This window comes from Coturnix japonica, chromosome 24, assembly GCF_001577835.2.
Source record: "Coturnix japonica isolate 7356 chromosome 24, Coturnix japonica 2.1, whole genome shotgun sequence".
Classification (NCBI taxonomy): Eukaryota; Metazoa; Chordata; class Aves; order Galliformes; family Phasianidae; genus Coturnix; species Coturnix japonica.
Window position 1 is genome coordinate 2786198 of NC_029539.1, and position 23151 is coordinate 2809348.

Sequence of the window (23151 nt, forward strand, 5' to 3'; positions counted from 1 at the left end):
TTGCAACGTGACTCATAAGCAGTGATACATTTCACAGCAATGCAACCACAGATGCAGTTGAAATCCAGGACCGAATGCCAGCTGAAGAAAATGGGAATGAACCCTCGTGCCCATCATAGTAATGGGAGCAAAAATGCAACCTGTCAGACCTGCTTGTACATCAGCCAGCTTTCACTGCTGCTTAAACCAGTGTCAGAATTCTCGCTTGCTGTAATGGGAGCAGAATAGATGCCTCGGGACGTGGTGATGTGATTGCGTTTTGCTGATAAGCATGGAAGTGGTTTGGGTTCTTACAGGATGGAGCTGGGAGAGGACCTGCCCCACCATGGGGAGAGTGGGCTTCAGGTAGAGGTGGATGGTCCAGGGTGGATGTCCTTGCAGTGAGGGCATGGGATGGAGGAACCGGGAGTGGGTGGGAAGTGGTGCAGTCTCCAGGGCTGTTTGAAGCGCACTATGTCTGTTGGTGTCATGAAGGGTGATATGATGAGCAGCCAGGATGCTGCAGGTCTTTTCATTAAGGACCATGTCTATCCTTGGGAAGGTCTTTATGTTAAACAAGTTAGTAGAGGAAGATGTTAATATATTTATTTATTTGTATACGTGCGACCTTTCTGTCTGTAGGCACACAGGGCTGTTGAGTTTGTATATATAAGATAACATTGGGCCAGCACCAAAAGGTTGGACATGGGGTAGAGAATGGCAGACCTTGATTGAAATTCATGTTTTCTAAGTGGTTGACCAGCACTTCAACCATCAGATCGGTCCTCTTCTCTGCAGGGTTAAACATTTCCTCTTACAGAAAGAGCCAGAGGCTCTTGATTATCCATGCAAAGCAGGCCAGAGCTTTGATTTGTAAGGTTTTGTCTGACACACTTTTAAATGGATGAAGCTCAATTTAGATTCCAAATGAAAACCTAAATGTTTTTTGAGACATAGACCCACTTTTCTCTCTTATCCCGAGGCACCGTTCTCCACCCTTCCCCTTTCCTCTTCAAGAAGTGATACTGCCTAACGCTTTGAACCAAGAGAGCGTGTTTCAAGATCAGCGTGGAACAATTAAACCAATGATCTGTGCGCTTCAAGGGGAAAACTGAGCTGCAGTAGCTCTGCTTTGACAGGTCTTTGGAGGATTTCAAGGAAGTTACACCCACTTCATTCATGATAATCGGCTGTTTAACGCAGAGCAGCTCAGTGTTATGAATGAGAGGGAGCATGTTTTGGCTTGCAGAACAACTCACAAATCTAATGCTTCACTCGTCAAATAACCAGCCACATAAAAAAAAAATGACTTCATTCTTGAAATGAAATTAATGAATGAATGGGAGATTCAGTGAAGGAAAAAAAAACCAACAACCAAACACCTAAAGCTCATCCTCTCTTTCTTTCTGCATCTTTCTCCTTACTGTGGGTTTATAGGTTGCTGTGGCTGGAGAATTTGGGGTGAAGCAGTGCAGCCTCTGAGCTGATTGTGCAGCTAAGGCTGAGTTTTGGGAGGGAATTGTGCATTAGATCACAACATGCCTAATTGCTGGGTTTGAGATCATGTTGGTATCAAAAGGAGGTTGTGGATGCCCCATCCCTGCAGGCATTCAAGGCCAGGCTGGATGTGGCTCTGGGCAGCCTGGTCTGGTGGTTGGTGACCTTGCATATGGCAGGGGGTTGGGACTGGATGAGCGTTGTGGTCCTTTGCAACCCAGGCATCTCCAGTGGGGAGATTCATTGTAGTTTCAGATCTCTGAAATGAAAGGCAGGAGAAAGGATACTTCAAGGCTGTCTTTCTATCCGTCCTGTATTCACAGTTCATTTGCTAATAAAATGGCTTTCGGGAGGAGCAAAGAGCACATCCATCCTGCTGGCTCTGTTAACAGGCAGAGATTTGCTGGTGCCTGGGCAGGAAGGAGTACAGTTACTTTGATCAAATAAACACCAACAGGTGGTTGCAAAACCTTTGACTTGAATCTGAGCGGAATGTTTATTATTTGTAGTTCTGAATGAAATGTGTATCATCATTTCCCTTGCTGGTTCTCATCTGGATTTGGGATAAGACGGCCAGATGGAATAGTTATCTTTTCAGCAGTATTTTACAAAGCACTAATTGTTCTCACCATTTTTTCTGCTGAGGGGATGATATCATCAGGTTTATCTGAGAAACACATGGTGAGATACATAGGTTGAGTAAGTGATGTTACCGAGAACGAGTCAGTGGTAGAGCTGTGCATCCCATAATACTCAAACGGATGCATACATTGAATGTTGTGCCCGTCTGGAACGGGCCTCTCTGAAAAAGTGAGTTTTACTGCAAAGAAAAAGCTGAATAAAATCAATTGGAGACAAGTCGATTCCATGTTGAAGTTCTTTCATCTTTTTTCAGCAGCTGAGAGCCTCTGATGGTAGGTGAGAAAAAATATTTTCTCATCCTTTTTGCACCAAAATAATTCCCAGAACAATATTCAGCTAAAGCCGGGATCTTGCTGGAGCCCTTTCCACTTAGCAGGAGATAAAAAGGGCAGGTTGGCCATAATCCCCTGTGCGGTGCCCTCCAGGGGAAGGAAGAGTGAAGGCAGAGCAAAGCAAGAGTGGCTGTCTGGGAGGGAAGGTGTGTGGGGATCACTTCTTTGATTGCTAAATGCAGCAAACTGATGTTCTCTCTTTTGTCTTCTGTTCTGTAGGATTTCAATTGGGGAAATCAAGACCTGAGCAGATCCCTTTTTTCATTTCCATTTATTCTCAGGGTGAGTAAATTCTCTTGTCTTTACTGTTGCTGTCATATCCTGTGCAGCTAAGATGTGTGACTTAAGGTTCAGAGGAAAATCTCTCCCTTTTTAATCTTTGCACTGATAACGCTGTGCTTAATTTAGCAGCAGTGAGGCAGAACATTTGGGTTTTGTCATCCATTTCCAAAACTATTGTTGGCTTCCTGTTTCTTTGTTCCCCCCCCAACGCTGCTCATTTTAGATTTACATTTTATTGTAGGTGCCAAAAGATAAGTTAATGCCAACTTGATGATTAATTAACTAATACTTGCTTCTGCCCTAAGATGGAAAGCCTTTATCTAAGTAACCTATTAATTATTATTTTATGTATTACTGCATGGGTACATCTAAATGGATTTGAGTTTTGCCCTCCTGAGAAATTTGGGCAATCATTTATTGCAATGAGAGGACAGAAAACCAAAGGAACCTTAAAGTTGGTACCAGAAAGTATGTCTTAATGCTGGGTCAGGGCACTTCTTTATCTATGAATTGCAAGCCCCGAGTAATATCAACGGTCTGGTTGTTAAATGTTCTGTAATACACAGTTCTGAGGCTTTCTGGCATGCTCAGAAATGCAAAAATCAATGCAATAGTTTGAGTTTCAAGAGGCTGAGAAAGGCTGAGGCCTTCAGAAGGTGAGAAGGAAGTTGTGTGAAAATCACACCTGGGAAAGAACCAACCTACCTGACCTGGGCGACGGGAAACTTAAGTAGTGCTGCAGAAGTAATGAGTGCCATAAATACGTAGCATTAATACATGGCCTTGGGTATCCGTAGGCTTAATTGAATAAATAAATAAAGGAAAATAAAGCAAATGGCATTGAGCATCAGTAATAGATACGTTGGTGGTGAGACTGTTGATTTCACTCTCTTGAAGTTATAGTTGGATGGCAAGAATGAGATGGTTGCACGTTTCATGGCACTTTGGAGAATCATGCTGTGTTACGCCTATCAGCTAATGTTCCCACCATGAGGAAATAGTAGGATGCCATACAACAACAGGTGCTTAAGACTTAGATGGACATAAAGATGACCCATTTGTAAAGGGCTTTTCCTGTGGGGGTTTGGAATTGCCCCCTTTTGCACTGGGATTCACCCCATCTCTGCTTGTCTGCCTGTGCAAAGATCTAATACCTCTAACTGATGTTGTGTAGTTCTATCAGAGGTGAAATATCAAATGTGGATCTGCCTAGAATGTGGTGCAGTGGGTAACATGTATGGATGTAGATGGGATGAACTGATGGATAACCTACGTGTATGCTTCTATAACAAGTATACAAGCTTAGTTCTGCTGCTGTTGAATTCTGGGTCCAAATGCTTTTTGCTTTTATTAAGCCCTGTGGAGGAATATTTTGACACCTGTTAAACTGCTGAACTCGTTTTGCCTGAATTAGAAGCGTACTGGTTTTTCAGAAGTCTCATAGCCTACCCTTGACTTCAGTGGGATCGCTCTGTTGGTGGATTGTGTGAATAATGGGTTATTTTTAGGGTGAAGGGAAGGAAGGGAGATAAGTGGCAGATTCAGAAGGTGAAGGAAGAAGATGCTGCATGGTCTTAAGTGGAGCTGCCTGGGAGATAGGTGGGGCTTGGCCAGGCTGGGTCTCCCATGGGGGGGTTGCCTTTTTCAGGAGGGTGGTTGGCCACAGAGAGGAGTCGTGACAGTAGCCATCAGGTTTGGTATGAAGAACAGTTTATTCTCAGGGATGCAGTGGTATTAATGCATTGGCTGCCCAAGGAAGTGGCTGTGCAATCCTCTTGTAGCCCATCAGCAGCGCTGCTGGAGGACCTCAGGAGACTCTAAAAGGAATGAAACTGTATCAGTCTTTTTCTTTCCAACAACAGAGGGTACTCACCGTGATTAAATTGCCGGAGCTTTGTAGGAGGGTTAGGAGCTTAACAAAGGGTCTTTGTCACACAAGATGAGCTGTCAGGAGAGATTCCCCAGAGATGCTGTTCCTCTGAGATGTTCACACACCGATGTTCTGGGTGTCACAAGCCAAGCAGAGCACTGCACTATCCAGTGGACCAAAAACCAGCATTAAAATGCTTTCAGCAAGTTAGCATGTGGTTTTGGAATATCTCAGCCCTTGTCTGTGCTTGTGGCAGAGGAAATAGGATGGGAGTGCCACACATGCATTTCACGTTGCTTGGCCTTGCTCCAGCTTTCTAGTGAAAGAGGCTCTCCTGGCTGAGGTTAGGAGCTGTGCGTACGCAATGGGTAATGCATTAAGCCTTGCTGCTCCTGTTTGTCAGTGAGTTTTTCAGTACTCTTAAGCTGAGATAGGTATTGGGAGGATAAGAGCATTTAATACAGAAGGGATCAGGTATGGGTGTGGGACAACAGATGCCTTCAGTGATAGCGATTCTCCCATTCAGCTGCCTTCTAAATGAGGCACAGATGTCCTGAGTTCCAGTCTATGCTTGAACTGCAAGACTAAAGGGAGGAGTGAGTATATGTTTATTTGAGCCCCTCGTTACATTGCTGGCAATGTATCGCTAGTTTCCATTCCTATTTTTTGTACTCTTAGCAATCCATTTGCTATTGCCCTTTTCTTCCGCTCTCAGCCAGTAATCAGCACACTCCAAAACACAATGGGTTCCTTTCTGTGGTGAATCCCCTACTTGATGCAAACGTTTTCTGGCCTCATTTCTTTGGGATGCGTTTCAATGGGAAGAAGAGGGGAAAGTATTCCTTGTTCCTAGAGAAAAATGGCACTGGCAGCCTGGGTTATTTTGTCGGACGTGTGGCTTTAAGTGACGCCTTTGCCATCTGTTCTGTCTGCTAATTATGAATGCAAAGCAAACGTAGCCCACAATTGCTTCATTTAGAATAAGGGAGATGGCAGTGACCAAAATAGTTTTATTTTGGTGTCAGATGCTCTTTTTATTTCTCCTGTCTCTTCCTAATCTAAAGCAGGTCTGAAGAACTTCTCTCTCTCATCTGCAACAATAAACATTGCTGTGACAAACGAGCCATCTTCTACTTGTACATCTTCAGGGCTTTTAAAGAAGCAATTACACAAAAGCAAGGAAAAGGAAGATATGGCATTACTTGAACTGTGAGGGTTAGTTTGGGACTATGCATTTCGACTACAACTGCTCTGGTCTCAGATATGTAAGCGACTCAGGGAGGCATCGCTTTATCTCCAGAAGGTTTGACATCAACACGTGCAACACTTTCTGTCTGCTTCATCCTTGTTCCCAAGGCAAGCTCTGTACTCCCATTGGAATACATGATGCTCACAGTTGGTGTGTTCTCCTCTTGGTTGTGTCCAGCAGTGGCCATGGGGGTTCTTTCCTTCATTCCTAAATAGGATTGGCAACTTGTAGATACTCATCTGCTTTGCTCCAACCCTCCTTGCTTTGCTATCTAGCATGCAGACACGCGTTTTTTACCCCTCCTTCCTTCCTTCCCTCCTCAGCCATCACTCTTGCTATGATGATCAACACGTTTTACTTCATTTTCTGCCTGCTTCTATGCTGGGGGGAAATAGGGTCACAGCACTTCCTACTAAAAAGAAATACATTGGATACTAGAAGTCCTCATCAGCATCTAGAAGAATCTCTTGGCCATTTTCAGCTCCCATCCAACTGTCCTGGCACAGCCAAGGCAAAAATAGGCTCAGTGCGAGAGTTAAAGATATATTTTTTTGGTGTCCTGGGCCCGAAGGATGATGTTGTGGTTTAAGCATTTTGGATTGGAACCAATGGATGTGAGATAAATTCCAGACACTGTTGTGCACTTCCTCTGTGACGACTGCTGAAAACTCTTCCTTCTTGCTGTGCCTCCACTCCCTGCTTGTAAAAAACACCATGCTCTGCTCTCATGAGTTTAATAGTGAATGTGCAGTACTGGAAGCTCCTGATGTGTGACTCAGGCTATTTTCTAAACAGCTTTCAAGTTAAAATAGTGTTCTAACCTATGCGGTTATAGGGGGGAAACAGTTTAACATTTGGAAGCAAAGGCTCAGAAGCTTAGATGAGCTTGAAGAACACAGTGATTAATGCTAGTCAGTCAGCATGATGACAGTAAGAGCATCCCAATTCAGGATGGTTGAGGTTAACAATACTGGGAAATGAAGGTAGAGTTCAATTGGATCCTCTGGGTTCAGTTGGAGGTGCAGGAAATCTCTGTGAATAACTCTGAAAGTATGGCCAAGAAGAGACAACTCTGCACGCCTACATGGCTGTGTTTTAGTTAGATGCAGGAGATCAGGTCACTGAGGTCTAATTCTTTGGAGAAGGACTTAGTGAAGAATAGCCCTGAGTGGGATGAAGGTTTGACTCCCTGGTACCTGATATGGACACCTCCCAGCTTTGTGCCAGGAGGGAAGGAAGACTGGAGTCTCCCATAGCTTTGTGTGCCTACAATAATGTATACAATCATTTGTCCAGTTTTGGACTGTAATGTTTCTTGTTTGAAATTTCAAGGTTTTTTAAAAACACCAGCATTTAATGGGACATCTGTCTCACATGGTTTTTATCCAACTTCCAAATCCAATGAGGTGCCTGTCAAGCTATTTCTTTGCACTCTCTCCTTGAGGACTGCTTTGCTTGGAGCTCAGCGAATCTGTGGCCAAAGGAGCAAACCTCCCATGGGATAATGCATAAGGAATGTGTAGGTGTGTGCAAACGTTCTCCCTGGGGGCACGTGGCAGGCAGTGGCAGCTCCAGGTAGGGCTGGGCAGCCTGGATGAGCTGCATGTGCCCGCTGTGATCTCAGCACTCTGCATGCCTCCTGCTGTTAGCTGGGGTCTGCTGAGCACTGATGGCTTTCCAAAGGGCTGGCCATAGGTTAATGCTCATCCATGCTCTTTTGAGAAGCTTTCAGTTGGCAGCTGGGTGATGAAAACAACACTGTACATCCTGCTACATCTGGGAAGGCAGTGATGTACTTTGCCTGTCAAGTGAATATGAGGGTGTGTTTTGCCACAGCATGAGATTGGAGAAGGACTTTCTTACTTGTCCATCACTTGGAGATATTGGTGATGGAGCAGTAAAAAGTGGTCCAATCTCTGGTGTGGCTTTAAAGAGTGATCTTGAAAAGGTGGAGATGCACCAGTTTGTACCAAATAGTAGGTGTTGTCCCAAAATATTTGCACAAGGAGAATTAACCTCTCAAACCCCCTGCAAGGATTTTATCCCCTCATCTTCCAATTACACCGTTCAAACACACAGCTAATGACACACATAACGATGATAAAATGGAAGTGCTGCTGCAAAGAGGAACGTTTAAAACTAATGATATACCTCTAACTAGGTCTTACAAAAGGAAGTCTTAAATAGCTGGAGAGAAACAGATGCTTTGGGGGACTTGTGGATAAAAATAGTGGCTTTCAAATTGCAACCAAAACAAAAATGCGGCCTCACTTAGACAACCTCAGTGCTGGAAATTCCTCTAAAAACCAGAGAACCCAGAGCTGGGAAAGGATGTGAAATACCTGCAACTGCATCTGCAGTGGTTTCAGCATATTTGTCTGTCTTCCACCTTGCCTTACTTCTTTGCAGTGTTCTGCCCATAACAGCACCTGGCTGATACCCTGCCCTATGGGACTGAAGATTTATTTCATTGCTGTACAGTGGCCTGAGACCTCTGGGTTCTGTTTTCCTTGGAAAAATGCTGAAGTTGTGTCTGGGCCGTGCACACGTGGTTGTCCTCTCTGTGGTCTGCACAGATTTGGATGGAGCTGGTGTGGGTGTAGCTCTGCTTAGTGTCGAGCTCTGCTTCCCCTTCAAGCAGGGCTCTCTTAACTTGGTTTTCTCTCTCTGAGTTGTGGGTCTGGCTCACCCTCAGCAGGTCTGATGTGTAGTGAAGATCCATCAACTTCTTAAAGTGTCCTGCAGGCAGCTCCAGCTCTGCATCCAGGCCTTGGAGCATCTGCACACAGGGGCTGAGAAGCATTCAGTCGTGTGGTTTCATCTAAGTGGAAAAAGCACAGTTAGATCAGAGAGAATATTTTGATGACTATTCCTTCTTTTCCTTTACTTGTTAGGGCAATAAAGAAAAGGCAAATCTTCCTTTTAAGTGGGTAGCTTTGCTCATTCATGTGGTGTTTTTGTTTCAGGTGGTTCTTCTCAAACCTAAAGAAGCAGTCAGGTGAGCTCAGTATTTCGCTTTCTATGCGTGCAGAATGAGAACTGATGTGTGGGAGCAATGCAGGACACCTCAGAATCCCAGGGACTGAAGTTCTTGGTGGTTCCACCACCTTCTCACCACTAACCCACCAAAGGCATCTTTAAAACACGCCTTTTGCTCTTAGTCTTCTATGCAGTGCCGCAGATTGGCTTACTTTGGAGCCGGCATTTAGCGATTAGAACTTTATAATTTTCTCCTTTATTGGTAATGCCCTCACACTGTCATTTGGGGCTGAAAGGAAAGCATGCTGCTCGAGCTGGCCCCACCGGGCGCCGTGATAATGCTCTTATGAGTGAGACTGTCATTAGATTAAGTGGAAGATGCCAGTAGAGTTGTTCTCGATGGCCGGCCTCTCTTTTCTCCACACGGTGCTCAGAGTCCAACTATACTTTTTCTTTCACATTTCCATATTGTCCCTCCTTTATGCCTTGTCAAGAGCATTAGTCACAGCCATCCATCTGCATCATATATCACAGCCGAGACAAAGCCAGCGGGATGTGTGGCTGCTCAGCACCCTCAGCCCTGCCACAGCACAGGGCTCAGGTCCCTCATATGAACAGCAAGCACTGGGGCAGGGAGTGAGCATCACCCCATATGCTGCATGGCAATCCTGGAGCTAGGCTGATGGACTCACCTCTCGTGCTTTTGCAGGTATAAAGGGAAGTGATGCTTGTTAGGGCAGCGCGGGTTCCCATTCTGGAGCATTCAAAGCCTTCAGCTGGACCTGAAAGCAGGGCAGTGTGCTGGGGTTTGCTCCAGGGCACCGCCTGCAGCATTGGCTTTTCTGGTGTGTTGTTGCACTGCTGAATTTGCAGCCTGTAGATTTGGATTCCCCATGGGATGTGCTCATCTCATGAAATGTGGTGCACAAAGCAGAGAGAGGCGGGTGCTGACTGTCAGTGGGAGGGGGTTGGAGATGGAGAAGTGGAAGGAGGGTTTAAGGAGGGTGATGGATTTCCTGCACCCAAATAACAAAGAAGAGGGAAGAAAACCAACACAAATGTAATTTTGTCCTGGCCTAATGATGCACTGTCAGTCACTGAGGAATGAATTGTGCTGTGCGGCTGCAGTCACCTTCCACAGATGCTTCAGGCTTGATTTAATATCCCTCATGCTGATAGTAGAAGGTGGAAAAAAATGGTTTGGGGGCACACACAACAGAAATTTGGGGGGGAGGGGGGAAAGGAAAAAAAAGAAGTAAATAAAAGTTGTTTAATATGTATCACCCCACTGTGATGGGAGAATGAGGTGGGGGCGGGGGGGTCCAGCATGGCTGGTGGGCATCAGACATGTGCCATGGATGGGGCTGTGAGCAGAGAGGTGGGAAAGGGAAGGCAGGGAGGGAGCGTGGCTGTCTGCATGCACCCGCATAGCGCTTCCTCTTTAAAATTCCCTTACTAAGCGCAGCTCCTATATTTTATATTCAGAATGAAGGTTCCCGCCCCCCCCCTCCCCAGCCCTCCCCACCCACCACCACCCTCTCTCCCTTTAACTTGTTAAGTTTGAAAGATGATATATACACACAGTTTGCTTTGCCAGTCAGCCCGTTTAAGGCCAAGATTAATGCAGTGCATTGGTGCAATCGTGCCGCAGTGGTGCGTGATCGGAATACGAGATGGAATACAGGGGGAAAGGCCAGAACTGTGCCTGTATTCCGAGTTTACACAAGTCTCCTTAGCAACTTGTCTGATTTATATATATATATATATATATAATAATTATTTTCTATGGGATATGTATGCGTGCACGCGTTGTCCCAAACCACCAGCGGATAAAACATTCCCTAAGTCTTTCAATAGCTCTGCTTGTTGCTCTTGTTTTGTGTTGTTTTATTTATTTATTATTTTTTTTCCCTTCTCCTTTCCTTTTATTTTGTCAAATAAGTGGCTTATTAATTAATTAATTGCTTTATTTATTTAATTTCCTGGGGGATGGGGTGGGGTGGGTGACCCGTGGAGGGGTGGCAGTAGGGCTGGGGGGTGGAGGGGGGGGAGTGGGGAGGGGGGTTGGGAGCACTGTAATACTTTGCATTGTGACTTCTCCAGAGTTGGTTTCTTTCCAGTTGCTCACATCTCAGCATGTGGAATGATTGCGCTTTCTCCCGATTTGCCACAGAGTTGGCAGTGGGCTGACATGGTTAGTCATTTGAATTGTGTTTGGATCCGAGCTGATTTGTGTTGTATTTTATTGTATTTTATTTGGGGGGGCGGAGGGGGGGTGTTATTTATTTCGTAACAAACTCTTTGATTTTGAAAATATGCGCCGTGCATTTTATAGCCCGTAAAATGGAGGAAGGAGGGAAACAAATGAGGGAAGGTGAGAGCACTGTGGCATGGCTGTCCCTTCATTCCCCTCCCCGTACCATTTTTGTAGTTGCCTACAGAAGAACCCCCTCCCCACAGGAGGGAGTGGCCTTAAAGCGATGAAGGTACGTTGGGTTTGTGTGTGTGTGTGATACTGTATGAATAGCAACGGGGCAAAGGAAGGGATGTGGGGTGGGGAGAGCAGGGGAGGGTGGAGAGAGGGAAGAGTTATCCTCCAAGTGCTGTACCTTGAAATAACCCAAGGGAAAATAGTTGCTGCCTCACTTGAGTTGCTTTCAAAATCTTGCCGTGCTGTTTTTACTTTTTCTTTTCCTTCTATTTTTTTTCCTGTGGAGCTTTTGGGGTTGGGGGGGGGGGCGGGAGGAGGGAAGAGGGGAACAACAGAAAAAAAAGGAAAGAAACGGAGCCAAAAAAATAGTGAAGGCTTGATCTTGGCTTCCATACAAACAGATGTTGCCTGTCATTCCGTGCTTAAGCAGGCAGCAGATTGCAGCGAGCAGCAGCAGTTCAGGGGAACTGCAGCAGAACTGGAAAGTGGGAGATGCCTTATAGAAATACCTATTTTTTTTCTTGTTGTTCTGCACATAAGTGGTTTTTTTTTTCCCTGGAATTATCCTTCATTTTGTGTCCATTTTCAATTATTTTTATTATTTTTTTATTATTTTTTTAAAACTTTTTGAAGGTACGTTTTTACGCGGGCACAACAAACTCAGAGCAAAATGGGATGGTGCTGGGAACTCTCCCTTAATATTACCAAAGCCGCTGTCTTTTGGGCCGCTCTGGGGAGCTTCTCAGTCTGCTTTGTTGTTCTTTCTCCCATAGGCAAACACATGTAGGAAAGAAGGGTGTTTTGGAAATGTTTAAGGCACTCTCGGTAAGTGAATGTTTACCACAACTCAGGGCAGGCGCTGTGTTTCTGCTGAGCTCGCCCCGCAGTGCTGTATGTGGGATCGTGAAGGTTGAAGGCCTTTCTGTCTCCTTTCCAAGTTTTAGCAGCACTGTAAGAACAAGAATCCCGCTGTTTATACAGTAGAAGTTCTAACGAAGCACTGGGACGCTCCATCCCATGGCTCTTTTGTGTTCTGTCTGTGCTTGCGAGTCTAATCCCCCTCCTTTTCTAAGCTCACATTGCTTTTTATTTCCCCCCCCCCCTTTTGCTTTTTAATTTCTGCTTTCCGATTCAGTTGACGGGAGAGAGAACAGCACAACGTGGGGAGCTCCGAGCCGAAAGAGTTAAAACTTTCTTGGCACGGGAGCAGCAGTTTAGCAACAGATCAATTCATTTAAATGAAAGAAATCACAGACCGAGCCATCTGATTTTGAAATTTCACATCTTATGGCTCCACTTTAGAACAAAGCTTCTGTTTTTCTTTCCCCACTTATTAATAATTCACGCCGCTTTTGTTTCAGCCCGTTGCTTTTCACGGGAGCTTTCGGTTGTCTGTAGCCTGTCTTTTTTTTTTCTCTCTCTCTTTTTTTCTCCCCCCTCTTAAAAATATGAAATACGGGGGCTGTGTTCATCTCCTGCGCTTCGCTCTGCTGCAAAGCCAGCCGTAAACCTCTGCACAGCACAGCTGGTGTCGGAGCTGTTTGCACCCTGGGTGATCGCCACTTGGAAACAGCTTCCATGCACTGCCTGGAGGGTTGCACACACCTCTGCGTGCTCAGCCATGTGCACAGGAGGGATTTCTGTGCCCGGATACAAGGTGCACAGCCGGCTGCAAGCAGTGTGTGTTGCCCCAGCACGCAGAGGGGCTGCATCACTCCGTGCCTTACGGTGTAGCTGTACCTTGGGTGGGGGCCCTTGTAGTATGTTTTGTGGCTGGTCAAAGTCTGCGGTGGATCACAGGCAACTTTGGGTGGCTATTTGGTCCTTGAAAGGCATTGAGCTTTGGTACCATCCCCAATCATATGGCTTTTTTTTTCCATTGAGTAAAACGAAATAACTAAGTTCATCTACGGTAATTTTTATTTTTAAAATCACATCCCATCTTCTACACAATCTCCTTAAAATTTATATATACATATAAAAAAAAAAATCATTCTCTTCTCATATGTGAATTCTTTTGGTGCAAGGGTTCACAGCCCCCAACCAGAGTGAGGTGGCAGCTTTGGCACCACAGTGCTGAGCCTCTTCCCAGCAGCATTGGGTGCACGGGGTGGGATCCCTTTGTTCGGCTGCTCCCCAACCTCAGCTCACCCTGCAAGAGATCCTTGGTGGGGAGGAATGGTTGTCAGTGGATTTTAAGAGGGGGAAGAGGGGGGCGAGGTAGAACCCTCCACCCATGGCTGGCTGTATATGTGGGCGCTTTTATGGCTCCCTGCCCTTATGCCAGATCCCAACCGCGTTGCAGGGAAGACGGCAGGGTTGGGAGCGCCGAGCCCGTCCCCCCCAATATCGGACTATTTCTGTGGGTGTCGTTGTGGTTACATCACAGCGCGCTCCTTCCTCATCTCCATTCTTGTGCAAAATTCAAATAATTCCCCCCCCCCCCCCCCCCTCCCCGATAGCAGCTGTGCATGGTTTTTTAAGTCGGTCTTTAACGTTGCGAAAGGAACAATAAAATGAAAGGCAAAACCGGCATCTTAAAACTTGGCAAGTGAAAGCAGCTTGGACTGGCAGCCAAGAATCCTGCTGTGGTGCAAAAAGAATAGCATCCACGAAGCCACCACAATCCGGGGTTTCGCTTCTTTTAACAATCGCATCGGCAGCGAGAAATAATTATTCCTTGTATCAGTGTTAAAAGAGTCAAAAAGCTTAAAATGCTTGCTTGGTGAACCTTCTCAAAAGCAGGTAACGATCCTCCTATTTGATTCTGTTTTATCAGACTTTAATTGGATAAGGATCTCTGTATGATAACTAATCAGTGGGAGAAGTGGATGTGTGTTACTAACTAGCAGGGGATGCGTTTGCTGTTACAACTTCCATGGCGCTTTATTTGCCTTAATCGCTTTGGTGCCGATAGAATTGGCAAAGTTCTGAGATGTTTGTGTTGCAAGAAATGTTTTGTTTCCGTGGGTTGGAATCGCTGCGTTGGGGTGGGCAGGAATGGATCGATCCGAGGCGGAACGTGGCAAACCAGCTTCCCTAAAAAAAAATGAAATTAAAAAGGGGGAAAGTCGTGTGGGGGGAGGAATTCCTCCCTTAGGATTGCCTGTTCCTTTTGCTTCTAAGGCTGCAGCCTCTGCGTGTGTAATGGTGGGATCCATTTCTTGAGATCTGGCCATGAAAATATCCGTAAATATTTTGTCTTCCAGAAAGCACTCCTCGTCGAGTTGGGCCTAGCAATATGGCAGCGCACGTTCGGTAAGGAATCTCATCAAGTGCTGCTACGAGGTAATTTGGTTTCTCCTCGCCTCTCCACTCACTGCCTTCCTTTTCCTTACAATTTCTTCTTGTTATTTCAGTGCAGAAATCTATTGAGATAGGTCTTTGTGCTGAAGGTAGAGAGAGTGTGTGTGTGTGCGTGTATACATAAATATACATGTATATGTATTTGTGTGTATTTACAAGCCTAAACAGACTGGGGAGGGAGGTAAGGAAAAAGAATGGGAATTATTTCGTGGTTGTTTTTCTTATTTGACTTATTTTTGTGGCAGAAGTACGAAATGGCTGCAAAGAGAGCTTTGCTCAGGCACACAATGCATTCCATAATGATCGATTTTCCTGGACAGGGCATTTATGCTTTGTGGTTTGCAAGAATACCACCCACAGACCAAAACCAACATTATGTCTTTAGAGACTTTATTTCTCTGTGTTTCTTCCTATGTTCCTTTGGCTGTAAATCCAGAACGTGCCAGTCTCAGGCTGGCTTAATGCTAAACAAAGGTGTTGTGCTTTTTTCTTGGGTGCCAGGCTCTAGAACCAAAGCTGTGCTGATCCTTTGCTCATTGACGTGTTGTAAAATTCATAGGGAAGCAAAGCATGCTTGGGATAAGGATATCACAATCCTTTATGTAAGGAGTGCAGTCCGTGAGGTGCAGGTGGAGGCTTTTGATTTGTGATCTTAGCATTCCAGTCAAATGCAGTGCGAAAGACGATTGATTTGTTTGCCTACCATAGATTTTCTGCCACCGTGTGTGTGTTCATCAGGTTTTCAAAAGGTACAATAGCTGTATGATTGATCAATGGGGGGAAACATTTTGAAACCCACTTCTTGTGCAATCCATGGCACTCCTTCAATCTCCCTGAATATGGTTGATATACAGTGAAATTAATATTTTTTAAAGCAGTAACACATTTACAAACAATCATAATCCTCGTATTTCCCTGTTCACTTGCTGCTGCCCCTATCAGTTCGCCGTCTCAGAGATTGCCCATGAGTTTCTTTTGCAAAGGGCATGAAAAGGAAGAGGTTGGCTGCTGGGCACTTGTCATTTGCAGCACGTAGGTGCCTCTGAATGCAGTCTGTGTGCCACCACACTGCCCTTCCGCGGGGCCCAAGGGAGCACAGAAGTGGTCGATGAGATTCACGGTGGGGGCCTGACGGAGTGTTTTCTTTGGCACACATAGGTGCTTTGCTAAAGATAGCTCCTTCTGCCTTCTCTTTCCCTCTTTCCTTTTTTAACAGCTGAAGCTATGGTGATGGAGCCTAACGCTCGTTCTTCCCTTTTGTTCTGTGAAGCAGTCAGGTAGAGAGGCACTGGGAGATGGAGGGCCAGAACTGCAGCACGGAGCAGCTTTCTTTTAGGCAGCTGAAGAAAGAGCATATTTTGGTTTATGGTCAACACCTACCAGCTGCCCTGATGAGCACGTAGGGAGCTCTTGGACGGCCCGCCTTGTTCTGTCTCTGTAATCATTCAATAATGAGGACAAGTTGCTGAAGTGCATTGGGTGCCTGCAGTTTCCATTCAAACCAGTGCAAGCTGAGGGCACACGTCCTGCCACAGGAGGTATGTGCAGGCCACCCACATGCCAAGACTTGGTTGCCTTTGAGGGCTTCAATTATATCCCAGTGGTTAGAAAATGAGTCTGTGAGATTTTAGGGAGAAAAACAAAGATTTCGAGCTAATAAAGCTAGAAGTGTAACCTTTGCATAGGATGTGTACTACGGTGAGATCAGTCCTTTCTCACACAAAAAATAAGGGATTTCTCTGCCAGCAGAGACATGCAAGTCATCATACCTTCACACATATACATCAGAGTAGAGAAAATTAGGGTCGAAATGAATGTACTCTGAAAGAAAAAAAATATTCTGTTATGCAATGCTGCATTGTAGCATGGGAGTGACTTACAAAGATCTGATGGAAAAAATCCTTGCTATTGTATGAAACACTGATAGAGGCAGCAGCAATGTGACTGTGCTTATTTGGCTCCATCAGAAGGGTCAAGAGACAATTTGAATCACAACCTCAGGTCCCCTGAAATAAATGAGCTCCGTACTTGGAGGGTTTGGGTTTATTTTTGGTAGGGCAGCATTTGTTATATGCCGTTTGCAGTTCAGTTCCAAAGGAGTGCACAATGAGTGCGTTTGCGCATGACGTGACTCTGTTCTATCTGCAGGACCATGTGCTCTCTGCCCCATCGCCTCAAGTGCACACAGTGCAGGGTGAAGGCTGTTGGAAAGCTGGGGGTTCTCATTGCATGTGGGCTCCTACCTAAAAGCTTTCCTGGTTTTGCACAGATGCCGAACCCTTGAACCTCCTGTTCTTGGTCTGAATTTTGGGCACTGAGAACTCTGGAAAAACTGAATACTTTAAAGGTAGGTATGGGAGTCTGAAGTGTAGGAATCTAACATTAAGCAATCAATTGAATAGATAACCTTTGGACAGATGGTGAAAGTTTAGCATCTCTGTTGCTGGATGGAGCAAGAATTGCACATAACTCAGTTAAAGCAGTATTCCAATAAAGGGAAATTGTATATATTAATTGCATGCTTAGCAGGGTGTGCAGGTTGAAGCATTTTATTTTAAGAGCCTACAGAAGAAGTGGGGGGAACTTTGGAAAGCATCAAAATAGCAGAACGATTTTCCTCGTGCTGACTGCTTCATTTTATAGGGAATAGTCTGAAGAAAGAGAAGATGCAGCAAGTAAAAATGTGGATACACTTTAAGCAGCAATTGCTCTGACTGATTTTGTGCACAGGCTGCACTTGGAGCTCCCAGGCTGCCTGCTATGTGGCCTAATTCCCCACCAGTTGCCCACCCAATAAAACTGCATTAATGGGAAATGTTAGTTACGCCAGCAAGAAAACTTGGGAACTTTGGGGGAAGGAGAGGAGGTTTCTTGCTGGCAACTTTGCTCCGCGATTCTCTTTGAGGTCTTATTAGAAAAGATCCAAAGCAGTTTAATATCTGTCTCTGTCATTGTAGGAAGAAATGCTGTCAGATAGCAGAGAGTTGGAGCTGGGGGAATATTCTGGATCGGTTCATGAAGCGAAAGGATTCTTTCTCTTTAAAAATAGAATGACAGTAGCACCCCGGCCCAGTAGTGACTTCTCTGAAAGTTAAAACAACTCTGAGGCAGTTGCTCTGTCTGCTTCCTCCGAGCTGCCAGCATGGAAACGAGACCACTTCTTGCAGGATGGGGGTATGTGTTTATTGCACTGCTGTCTGCACACAAAAACTGCTCTCTTAACTCGCTGCACCCTTAGCGATACGGCGTTGGTAGTGGCCGTTACTTCTTCAGTGCTGTGTAACCATCAGCGAGTGTTCAGGGAAATAGTTAGGAGGACAAAAAAAAACCCGCTGATCTCCTGCTTTCTTTTATTTGTTTTAAAATTGGTTTTGTTTTACTGAGGTTTTGAAGGAAACTGGAGCAACAGCACTAATGGTATAGCAAAGCCAAGAGGCAGCTCTTCCCCCTTCAGAGAAGCGGAGTTGAGGTGCTGCCTGCTAACAGTTCTGACATTTCATTTGCAGAAACACTTTTCCTCTTTTAAAACAAAAACAAAACCAACAAACCAAAGCCAAAAGCCAAACCTTACAAATTGCAGAAGAGACCCGTGCCTGTTGCCACAAACCCGTAGATCCGAACTTGTGGTCATATTCCACACAAGCTTGTATCTATAGGTATGTGTCTGTCTGGCAAGTGCACAAAGTGTTGTGTTTCTGCATTCACACTGACCATGTTCGATTCTGCTGTTTGTGTCTTTCCACTAATGCTTTCTTCCCTCCTCCTTTTTATTTGTTTTTTTTTTTTCTTTTTAAGAAATGTAAAATTAGAGCTGCAAATCTTGCTCTGCAATTACCGTATCGCTTTCCAGCTTGGGTTGGTGTTAAAATATGCTCATACCAACTAACAACTCGTTTGTGCCCGAACGAAATGGGACAGGGGAGGTCTGTGACATCAGCCTGAAGAAATGAAATCTCAGCGACGTTACTCGTGGCTCTGACTGTGGGGCATGGGCAGGGGTGGTTCCAAGGTTGTTGGGAGTAGAGAAAGCTGTTTTGTTTATGAAGTGATGGGGATCCATTCTTTGCTCAGTGATTATTTGTTTGTGAGAGTAAGAGGTGCTTCTGTTCGCCTTTATTTTGGGTAACTTCAGTCCCTGCACACAGTGCAGCTGTGCAGCTCAGTGCCAGAGCCGCCCGTTGGCTCTCCAGCTCCTTTCTCCCTCTAAAATCAGCTCATTGTAGAAGCCAGGTTCTCCTAATTTTGTGGTATTTATTTCATTTTTAAATGGTTTTTAAAGTAGAGCAGGGGAAAAACCCATGTAAGCAGGCAGTATGAAACCTGCTGGGCAAAACTGACATTTCTAAGTGGAACAATTACTTTTGAAGTATTATTTTTTTTCAACTCCAACATACAGATCCTATGTGAAAATAATAAGAACGTGAACTCAAAATAAAGTCTGACTGTTTCTTTCCAGTGTTAATTTTACCAAAGATTTGGTCTGTATTTCCACTTTTCAGTTTGTCTGTTTCTGAACTTGGCTGCTTGGATGCACTCTGCTGCGGTCCAAAAATGTTGTGTGTTTTTTTTTTCCTCTCCCTTGCTGAATTTCCAGGGTTTTCTGTGTGTTTTCTGGTAATTGTAGAAGCATAAAACAAAGGCAGAGAGGGCCTCTGCTAATAGAACTGCATGCAGTCTGCTTTTGTTTCTCCATGTGGATGAATGTAGCAAGATGTGACCAAGAAGGATACGGGATGCTCTTCTAGGGTAAAGGTATTGTAAGGCCATGATGAAGCCTTGCTGTGATTTACTACCCAGAACATGCACCCAGAGTCCAGATCTCCCCTGGGCATCAGTTGCCAATGCCTGTGAAGTCGCTGGAAGCTCCCAGTGCTCAAACAGTGATTCCTGCCCCCTCCTTCCCTTTTGCTAATGGACATTGTATCTGCCATGTTAGGATGAGTAGGGTTTCTCCTCCAGTAGATGCAGGATGGGATTGCATCTCGTTGTGACTGTGAGGTTTGTTTTCTTTTCTAGAGTGGCTGTTACTGTTTTGCTGTTTTTCTTTTGTTCTTAAGTGCTGTGAGTATTCAGTGCATTAGAATCCTGTGTTTGTGGCTGTCAGGGAAGTCTTGGCTCATTCAGTCTGACCTCCAAAGAGGAGTGGTCTGGCCAAACGCAGTTACCGACATAATGTGTATTTGTGCATGGTGGTCTCTTCCCTGCAAAGCCATGTGGAGACATCAGGCATCTGGCAATGTGCTGAGAGAAGCCTGGAATTTGTCGCTGAGCATTTTGGAGTCTGCCACTTCAGGTGATATTGTGTTGGGAGTGCCAAAAACCCTTGGCAAGGGAATTGGGCTTGTGTGTCGCAAATGAGATACCACCCTTGGGCTGGTGGGGAGCTTGAAAGCACACTTTGGGGTTAGAAGAATCAGTATCGGAGTCAAAGGGGAAGAAAGAGTGCACAAACTACTTTGGGTGCAGTATGTTAGTGCAGTTCCTCAGCGTGCTGGGCTCTGCTGATCAATATCCATCTTTCTTCTTTTGGAGAGAGACTTGACCTAACCATGGCTGGATGCTTAGAAAGCAAACATGAGCGATGTGCCATTAGACACAGGGCCAGGGTTCCTGCCCATGCTGCTGGGCTCCCTTCTGGTGCTCAGCTTGCTTTCTGGTCACTGCTGGTTTTCTGCTGCTTGGCAAAAGACAAGGGCAGCTGTGCCCCTGCATGGGGATGCAGCAGCTCAGCCCAATGTGAGCTGGAGATGCTCCATGGTCTGTGGGACAAATGGACACACTGCAGAGCACACCCACAGCACGTCACTGGTTTTTTAGTTTATTTTAGTTAATTTTCCTTGCTAGGCTCCCCCCACCCTTTTTAGCTGCAGCCTCTGATGCTCTCCTCCGCCCCTTTGTTTTTCAGCTCAGCCTTTGGAAAAGAGCTGTATTGTGTTTTCGACGTTAATTTGTATTTCTTTTCTGCTGGTTGTATTTCACTGCACTTCATTAAGTTTTAGAGTGAAACTCGAGTCTGACAAAATGATGGGAAGAACCTTGAAATGTGTCTTCCCTCTAAGATGGAAGAAACTAATTGGAGGCTGCGGTGCTTCTACCTGGATGTTTCTCGTGAATATTTTCCCTCACTTAGTTGATGAGGAGCTTACATTAATGCAGCAGCTTTGATCTGAGTGCCAGACAGAGTGCACAGAGATCTCTTCATCTGTCACTGAGGCACAGCGGCTGCATCCCATTGCGCCGTCGCGCTGCAGGGTCGCCACAGGCAGGGAGTGCTGGATGCTTTGCCCAGTTTGATGTTGCAGGGAACGGAAAGAAAGAGAAGGCAGCTATTGGAGCTGGAAACAAACCAGAGCCCCTCATGCTGAATGTACCAGGAGGGCCTCTGGGACATGATAAAATCACAGTATCCTCTCAAAAGTTGGTACCTTGATCAGCGCGATGCATTCTCTAGCAATAGACAATCATTGCTTTAGCACCTCTCAGGAAAAAATGCCTCCTGTGGAACTAAGCTGGCTATGTGCACATCTAGGGAGGCTCTGCTACAGCAGTGCCCCATTTCGCCACTTAGTACAGAGGCATTTCTTGTCTGAAGAAGAAAAGCAAACCTTTTCCAAAGCGAGCTCCTCTTGTTGTTCAGATTTGGTAAATCATGGTTTTCTCCCTCAAAAGAATAAGACCGTTTCTCCTTGGTAAGCAGAATGTGATTGTGGTACCCTGGAATCTGAGCCTTATCCAAATAGTCTTATTCAGATCATCAAATCTCATCAAACTCTTAGAAGGCAGAGAAATTACTATTTCAGTAATCTGGATTCTATTTTATTGTGCCTTGTTTATTTGTTTTTAATTAGTAAGAGAGAAAATAGGGAGAGGATGTTGTTAGACACTGATGTTTGGGACTAAGACCCCCATCCTTGAGCCAGGCAGTCTCCATCACTTAGAAGCTTCAGCCCCAAGTGCTCTGAAGGAGGAATGTCCATACAAAACCAGCGTTGGCTCTGGGACCTCCTCATGGTATGCAGCGTCTTCAACAAGAGTGTTCAACCTGGGCTCTGAGCTTCCCACCTTCCCATAAAGCAGTATGGTGCTTTATGAAGACATGTCCATAGAACAGGCCTGGGCCCATGGGTTTTGGGGGTCGTTTAGAGTCATAGCCCCACAGCTTGGCTACCAGCATCTCTGAGCCACCCCTGGGCCCAGCACTGAGTGTCTGTATCCAGCCCAGAGCTCCAGCTATGGACTAAAAGCTCCCCGTGCTTCAACAATAAGTGCTTGGTTACCCTTCCCCTAGAAACTACCAGATACTGAAATGTGATATTGAGTAAATCCTCAGATTGCTGTAACCCTTGCTAAAAATTCGACCATGGACCATTTTTGTAATGCGTTGAAAGGTTTTAAGTTGCTTTCAAAGTATTTGAGTTGCTCTGGATGTCAGCTGAGCCCAGATGAGATTCCTTACCTTAATTTGCAGGCTCTGGAAGTCCCAGCCCAGCTCAGCAATCCTGCCAGGCTTCTAGGAATGCTCCCTGGGCTGGGGTAAACCTTCAGACCACTTGAGGTTCCTCAACCAAGTCCTAATAGTGAAGCTGCATGAAATAAGGCTCGATGGGTGAGCTGATCAGATAGAACCACATCAGCGTTTCCATTGTAAAATCTCATCTGTCTGAGGTTTTTGAAAGTCTTCTGTTAAACAGATCACTCCGAGCTGAAGTTTAGCAAACAAGATTTCTGACCTCAAACCGGAACAATATCGTTTGTGGGTTTGGGTATTTATTTTTTTCTCCATGACTTAAGGAAATGTGTTTGCTTCGGGAGTATTTTCTGCTTTCCACCTCCTCCTTGGCAAGCCTTGTGGGTTGCCTGCCTGGGATCTGAATGTGAAGGTGGGCTCTTCCTTCTTCTGTATCTTTCACGGTCATATAGGCTCAGAGCCAAATCTCAGCTGATGATTTTGCAGCTGATCATAGGAAAACAGAATCCTGCTTCCTTGAGCTCATCGGTCCTGAAGTTCCATTGCTGTGGTCAACAGGAGTGGTCTGCAAATGCACACACAGTACGGTGTAGTTTAGGAGGAGTAATACGTGGGTCACTGCTTTTTGTGTCATTGATTTTTGGGGATATTCTGAAGAGCTGCTTTTCTATGGAACGTGCTGCTTTGCATTGCAAATTGGTTTAAAAGAATGGAATATTCCATTAAATCCTTAAAAAGCAGCGCTGGGTTAGAATTCTGCCAACATTCTTGGGAAACCAAATGTAAAGTTTGGCTTCATGCAGCACAGAGGGAGGGAGGCAGGTTTCTGTGTTCTGCTGTCACCTGAAGTCCTTTGGGGGGGGAGCAGGAGGTAAAATGAGCAAAGCTCTGCATCCCTTCGCAGTCCAGGCTCCACATGCACCTCCATCTGATGCTGCATGGGGTCTGTGAGCTGCTGTTCACTCCCAAGATACATTAATTTACATAGGACTGCATGGCTCTGCGTGCAACGCAATGCTCCCCACAACTATACTTAATAGGAACTTTTATAGCATCGATACGTATCGTAATTGAACATTGTCGTTAGATTACATATTTACCCTAATTGCATAATTG

General features: G+C 45.3%; 1 long non-coding RNA gene across 13 annotated transcripts in view; it reads left to right on the plus strand.

Annotated features, from left to right (window-relative positions):
* The window catches only part of LOC107324204, a 66253-nt gene that overhangs the window by 17280 nt on the left and 25822 nt on the right, over positions 1–23151 (plus strand). For 3 of the 13 annotated variants that reach the window (XR_004309604.1, XR_004309602.1, XR_004309614.1), the window contains exons 1-4: positions 10882–12086; positions 14471–14549; positions 16837–16914; positions 17525–17741. This is a non-coding gene — a long non-coding RNA (uncharacterized LOC107324204). Of the gene's footprint in view, positions 1–2669; positions 2733–10881; positions 12087–13717; positions 14007–14470; positions 14550–16715; positions 16915–17524; positions 17742–23151 lie in introns of those variants that run through there. The other 10 variants (XR_004309610.1, XR_004309608.1, XR_004309607.1 and 7 more) reach the window with 9 other exon arrangements.